The following is a 7411-nucleotide window of genomic DNA, read 5'->3' as shown; positions in this document are numbered from 1 at the left end:
TCTCAAAGACCTAATACCAGAGAAAAAGGTGTTAAGCAATGCGTGTTGCGTATGCCATACACGACATTCTACATCCAGCAAAGCAAATCCCAGTTGGAAACCACATTAGTCATCAGTCAGGTGCCGGTGGCTGACATCTGTAATCCCAGTGATCCAGGGGGAATCTCAGCTCAAAGGCAGCCCAGGCAGAACACTTCTTCCTGAGACTCTCATCTCCAGTTAGTGAGCAGAAAGCTGCAAGTGGAGGTGTGGCTCAGTTGGTAAGAGCACTAGCCTTGGGAAAAGCCAAGCGGGGCATGGGGCCCTAAGTTCAAGCCTCAGTACTGGTGTGTGCACATACACATCACAGTTGAAGGGAAGGAAGGAAGGAAGGAAGGGAGGAAGGTAGGTAGGGAGGGAGGGAGGGAGGAAGGAAGGAAGGAAGGATATGATTCAGTCGTAACACTTCTTTTATTTACTTATTTTTTGGTCTTTTATAGCTTTTTTTTTTTTTTCTTCTGGAGCTGAGGACCAAACTCAGGGCCCTTTCACTTGCCAGGCAAGTGCTCTTCCACCGAGCTAACGCCCAACTCCTCACATCACTTCTTATAATAGGATGTAAGGTACTTAGATGAAAAATGTATCAGCATTGCACAGCAAAAGTGTATGCATTTTACTCCATGTGAAATTCTTAGACAATAGTAACAGTCCGAAAGTAATGGAAGTGAGTGGAGGGAAAATGCCCTGACCTGGGCACGGTGCGGGCCGATGGCTGACGCTGCTGGGTGATGGTTTGCCGGGCTGGACCTTTATTTAGGTTTACTTTGTGCGTGGTGGATGTACTGCATAATAAAAAGTGGGATGAAGTGAAGGGATGGAGTATTGCCTCCCTCCAGCCTCCCAGTGCTCCTGGCCTCTCTCCCAGACTCCCTCCCAGCCTCCCTTCAGCCTCCCCCCAGCCTCCCTTCAGCCTCCCCCAGCCTCTCAGACATTGCTCCCATGGCTCATGCCTGACACAGCTGAACACCTGGGGAGACTCCGGGCTTCTGAGCAGCATCAGCTAGGTACCTACAACTAACTCTGTCCTCACTCTAGCAACCCTTTGCCCATTGTGAACTCCGCAGAGGCCTCGTGAGCACCAGTTGTGTTGGGCGCTTTGTGAGCGCCCGTGGTGTGAGGGCGGCTCAGGCTCACAGAGCACTGGCAGTGGAGAGGGAAGAGGGTTCCAGAGCTGTGTGGCCAGGTCTGCTCTTGATATTGAGAGGAGGCTGCAGGGCACGTGGCGGGAGTCACCTGCCGGGAGTGGGGGTGGATGGGAGCCCCACACAGCAACGCTGACCAAGCTGAGATCCTCAGTGGGCCCAGAGTCTGGGACACAGCCTGAGACTCAGCCCTGGGCCCTCAGCCCTGGCAGGGCTTCCTGGGAACATTGGGCTGGCTAGACTTGGGTGTGGAGAGAAGATCCAGCCAGAGATGAGGCCTGGAGAGCCCGAGCCTCCCTCCTTCCTGGGAGCTGCCCCGCCTCCCCGGCCTCCCCACGCCTCGGGCTGGGCAGTGACTCAGGCGAAGCTGGCCTCAGCCCTGCCCTCGCCTCTGTGGGCTCAGGCTGCTCCCCCTCCCCCGCTGTGTCCTCCATGCTCTGGTGTTGCTTTGAGGCTAATTGTGCTCCCCCCTCCCCCACCCAGGTAAAGCCACACACGCAGGCAGTCAGGCCTCTCTGGGGACAGAGGAGCTGATTCTGACCTTGTCATTTCCCCCGGGGATCAGGGCCTTGCCATTGCAGAGATCAGGAAGCCAGGGTGGGCGCAGCAACGGCCCAAGGGTGGAGGGAGAGAGCTCACCAGACACCTCTCCAGGACTGAGGCAGGAAGACGTGGAGGACACAGGAAGAAAGGCAGAGCCATCACCAGGGTAGCTGACAGCATGCTCAGCCAGGAGGAAAAAACAACCAGCATAGTTTAAGGGATTAGAGAGCATGTGGTGTTCAGAACCCAGTTCTGCTAGTTACTAACCGAATAACCATGGGCAAATCCTTTAACCTCTCTGTGTCTGTTTCCTCACAGTTAAGATGGGGAAGGCTGGGCGCCGGTGGTTCTCACCCGTAATCCTAGCTACTCAGGAGGCTGAGATCTGAGAAGTTCAAAATCAGCCAAGGGAGACCAACAAGACTCTAGTCACTAATTAAGCAGCAAAGCCAGATTTTTCTTACATCTGCCTCCTGGGATAGCTAGGATTGCAGCTGTCCCCTCCCCTGCTCCCCATCTCCCAAAATTCTGAGAAAGCCATTTCTAGAATTCAGACATCAGAGAGAAAGCCAAGAGGTGGCTGCTTCCGTTTCCCCACCAGCAATCACGTCCCCGTCCCCAGTGCTCGCGAATATCCTGCTGTCTAGCTTCCATCCCTCCAGCTGCCTGTTAGCAGGTCCCTCTGGTTTTCCTTCTAGATGGAGAAGGAAAACTGGCCAGGCCTTAATCGAATAACTCTCTTGAGGCTAAGGAAGGAGTGAGTGATTAAGCCACCTCTGTCCAGGCTAAATAATCCAGTCTTAGTTCGCTACCCTATCATCATGGGATTTCACAGCTGGGAGCTACCTAAGACAGGTGGAGGAGGAGAGCGGGGGGCCTCCGTGGCTAGCCTTAGGAGCCAGCCTGGTCCTCCACAGCTGCTGCGGTACTTCATGGTCACAAAAACCCAGTGCACAGCTCTTAAGCCCTTGCCCAATCTGGACCTTCTTAATCCCTCAGCTGTCCTGTTGGGGAGCCGAGGTCAGCCTCACTTTGTCAACAAGGGCACTGGCTCAGACAGATTAAGTAACTTGCCCAAATTCACACATCCAGAAACCCTGGCTGCCCGCACCTGCTGCTCTTGCCCACATCACAGCCAGCCTCACAGGCGCCCGCCCAAGCTCCTCTCTGCCCAAGAAACTGCAGGCCCAGGGATTCAGAGCCTGCTGTGGCTGTGGGAGGGGGGGGGAGGAGGAGAGCAGGCAGGACCCCACAGAGAAATAGAAACAGCAGATGCTCCTAGTGTATTTAAACCACGAGCTTTGTCTCCATGGACTGGAAACTGCAGGAGCCAACATGTCTGAAATCCAGAGAAAAGTTAGAGATGCGGGCAGGAGCCGCTGCACACTGGAGCAGAATTTCTTCTAGAAACCTGTTCCTCAGAAAGGCACAGCGCCTATGGGCATCTGATCATGCAAAATGAACTCCGAGAAGTGGAAACAAGAGGTGTGTGTCTTATTTCTGCTGTGTTTGTTTTCTTTTTGTTCTTGTTTCTATGTCTTTGGTAAGAGAGGCCTAGAAATGGAGGGACAAAAGGTGGACAAATGTAGCAATGGCACTCACTGGATACTATGTTGAAAATGAACTACACAACTTGTGGGTGGGAGATGGGAGGGAAAAACAGGGAGAGAGCCAGGGAAAGAGTAACAGTGCTCAAAAAGAAAAGTACTCTTTACCTGACTTCTGTAACTGTATCTCCTTTGTACAGCACCTTTCTGGTAACAATGAAAAACTTAAAAAAAGGAAGCCTGTTTCTCTTTTTTTGGTATTTTTTTCTTTATTGAGATTAAACGATTACATACATTTCACAGTATTGTGACATAGTGATACTTCGCTAAAGCCACACACACACACACATTAACCTTCACCATGCAGATTGCCATTATCTTGATCTACGAAGCTTATGAACGCTACGAACTGTAACCGTGAAACTATTGCTTCCAAGTCCGGTGACATGTACACTTCTTTCCTTTTGCTTAGTATCGGCGGTTCCCTCTTTCTCATTCCCTCCCTCCCGTCACCCTACATGGGGTTTGAACTCAGGGCCCCCAAGGCTGCAGGGAGGGGAACAGCTTCAGGCTGCTTGCAAAGGAAGCTGGGAGGAGGCCGGGACTGGCAGTCAGTGGGTGAGCACTGGGTGGAGCTCTCCTGGCCTGTGAGAGCCAAGGGGAAGCGTGGGGGTCACCTGCGTTGGAAGCCACACCTGCTGCCTCTTCTTTCCTCCTCCTGTTTGCCACAGAGGAGAGGGGCTGGCAACCTAATTCGGCCATGTTGTAGCAAGGAAGTTTCCAGCTAGATCAGGGGTGGGACAGGATAAGGTGGGAGATGAGTGACTGGGATGGTCACGGAATCCTTTTCTTTGCTTCAAGTCTTTGTAAAATGAGAGGCCCCTCCACACGGAGCAAGACCCCTTCAGCCACACTGAGCCAGCGCCCCCCCCCCCCCCCGCTGAGCCTGGCCTGAAGAGGGAGGGGCAGGACTGCAGCCAGGGGGCTAGAGGCCTTGGACCATCCTGGGGGCTCACTCCAGACCCAGGAACCGGAGGCGTGGAAGCCTCGGCCAGCTCTGGCTCCACTCTGGGCTGGGGGCTGGGGTACATGGGTCAGAGCAGGCCTGCCCCGAAGGTCAGCTGATCCGATTACTTCACTGGGTCTTTGCAACCCTCTGGTCCTAAGAAGTCCAGGAGATTCACCTTTGTTGGGGGGAACAGTACCCCCAAAGGAAGAGAGCCTGGGTTCCAATATATAGATGGGAAACCAATCTATCAGCCCCCCACTGAGCGTTCAGCTGAATGAATACCTGTGAAATCAAAGCTCGCCTCTGTCTGGGAGAACACTTTGGAGCACAGAGCCCTGCTTAGTCTGCTTAGATCTCTCTCTCTCTCTCTCTCTCTCTCTCTCTCTCTCTCTCTCTCTCTCTCTCATCATAGACTCTCTGCTCTGGGCAGCCCAAACCCTTAGCACATATTTTTCCTATTCACCGTTTACCCCAAATTCAAATGCTTTGCTTATCATCTCCTTTCCCATTAGACAAGTCCCCCAAGGCGCGTAAGAACTCATTCATGCCTTTGTGACCAGTCCCTGCCTGGATGTGTCACACAGCAGGAAGCTCACTAAATTCGCGTGCGTGAATGAGCCCTGAGCACGGGTGGTCTGAGCTGAGTGCCTTGTCAGCAGGACGGTCCGGGAGCTTGTGGAGCTGAGCCGTGAGGGTCTCTCCTATGGCTGGGAAGAGGGGCAGGCCACTCTTCTTCCCACACACCTTAAACCACGGGAGCCTGGTCCAGGCCTTCAGGACAACTGGGTGTGGCATTCTCCAGTGCCCATCTCTCTGGTCCCCGTTGACCCCTGATCACCACCAGACTGCCCCTCCTGGAGGTGTCCAAGAAGTTGCACACTGGCTCTAAGCGTGCTAGGACCCCATGCGTCTCCTTCTAGCACAGCTAGCATGGCAGCCCGGCTACTATGGAGGGAGACATCAGCAATCGCTGCCAACCAGAGCCTTCTCACCAGGGAAGATCCGTGCTGAGCTTCTACTAGCACACCCTGGTCTACTATTTGTAAACCTCCTCCCTCCCTCTCTCCTTCCCTCAACTTCTCCCTTTCCCCAATTATGTTAGCCACTTCCCCACCTACCCATCCATCCAGCCATCCACCTGTCTATCCATCCACCTGTTCATCTATCCACCTGTCCATCCATCCATCCATCCATCCATCCATCCTTCCATCATTCCATTTCCATTCACCCGTATATCTATCAGCTGTACAAATAGCCATCCCTTCATCCATTCCCATTCATATCTGTCCGACTTTCTTTTCTTCCTTCTGTTCATCCACTCACCCACCAAAAGCTTTCTGGGTATTTCTCTGTGTCAGCCTATTCCTAAGGCTCAAGGTAGTTCCCCGGATTTCTAGAAGGCAGGTACATAAACTCTAAGGACTGGAAGAGGCCTGCCAGATTCGGTGAGTACTGATATTGAATCTGAAATGAATCGCCGGCCATCCGTGTCCCCTCTCGTTTCCTCTGCTCTTTCTCTCCTAGTCTAGTCTCCCAGAGGAGAAGTGGGAGGGAAACGTCCCAGCATACCAGAACAGCCTTTCTCTCTCTCTCTCCCTCTCTCTCTCTCTCACCCCCCAGGCAAAAGCCCCCCCCACCAGAGCTGAGCCTGGCTTTCTGAGAAGGGGTTCCCCATCCTAGAAATCCCCGTGAGCTTGTGGGCAAGTCATCAGCAAGTCCAAACAAGAGGGGGGCTCGGGCGGGGCCTGAGGACAGAGCTCTGGGAAGGAGGGGAACACAGGTCATGCTCCAGTGCTCCCCACACCCCAAACACACACCTCCTCTTAAAACCCAGCTGCTTTGTGAGCCAAGCTCATCTCTCCCCTTGTTCCCAGGGCTGAGATGGCAAAGGATTAGCTGTTCAGCCAGGTTGAGCCAAGGGTGTGGAGTCTAACCAGGAGAAGGACAGAAGCCCACTCCCCTCCACATAGCCCAGGACCCGCCTCTCTGGCCACATCCACCATCTGCCTACCCTCCCCTGCCCAGCCTGTCCTGTATTCAAGGGGGCGGGAGAGGGAGGCTACTTTTCTTCAGGGGCTGAGGATCCTAGGGTTTCCCTAGGGGGGCAAGGAAGAGAGGGAGAGGGAAAGGCTATTTTTCTCCTGGTTTATCTGAGCTCGGGACTGTACTGGTGTCTTTTGTGGAGATTACCCATGGTTTCATCTGGAGAATGTAGGCAGATTTTTTTTTTGAGTCACATGACAAGTCAACCTTGAGAAGGGGGAGTTAGTGAGGATTTGGGGTGGTGGTCCCAACTCCTTGGCTGGCATGGCACAGATTCTCCCCCTCCCCTGTGCTGTGTCTCTGGCCTTGGGGTGGAAGCAGGTTCAGACCTGCTCTAGGAGACAGCTAGGGCCCGGCTGTGCCTCTCCGAGGCCACGGGACAGGAGAGGTATTCAGATGGTGTCGGCTCCTCAGCTGAAGAAGGGATGCTAGACTCTCTCAGGTCATGGGTTCAAATCCCTACTCTGGTGCTGGATGGAAGCCAGTGAGCCGTCTTCTCAGAGCTTTGGCTGAAGATGGTGGTCAAGCACGCCGGGCAGTGCCTGCATATTGGATGTGACCAACACCCCCATCACCCTGTCTCCTGAGATCTCTGTTCAAGGCAGCCCACGCTCCGGGGCTAAGCTTCCGCTGAGAAGCAGCCCCTCTGTGTGGGGTGGAGCCGCTCCTCTGAAATCAGACCGGCTAATTACAAGGCTATTTGGCTTGTGTGACCCAATTCGGGCAGTCTGTCCTCTGGGCCTCTCTTCAGCCACCTCATTTTCTGCCCCAGGGCCTTGGGGCTCAGCGAGGGCTGCTGGTCTGTGAGGACAGAGGACCTGCTTCCTGGGGGAGAAGGGAATGAATGCGTCAGTCAGTTGGAGGCAAGCAGCCTGGCTGGTTGTGGCGTGGTGGAAAATGATTACACTGAAGGAGGGGGTGGGGGGGGATCACTTCTAAAACACCAGGCGGGGCGGGGTCTCACTGGCTGCTCTGCAGGCGGCAGGCCTCTCCCAGGGCCCGGTCGTGGCTCCTCCTCCTCGCAGGTGTGTCCCAGGTGTGTCTCTGGGGAACCTGTGGCCGCCTGCCCCACTCCCTGCCCGGACACC

The sequence above is a fragment of the Dipodomys merriami genome, unplaced genomic scaffold, assembly GCF_024711535.1.
Source record: "Dipodomys merriami isolate MVZ:Mamm:240054 unplaced genomic scaffold, mDipMer1.0.p SCAF_129, whole genome shotgun sequence".
NCBI lineage: Eukaryota > Metazoa > Chordata > Mammalia > Rodentia > Heteromyidae > Dipodomys > Dipodomys merriami.
This window is presented reverse-complemented; position numbering follows the sequence as displayed.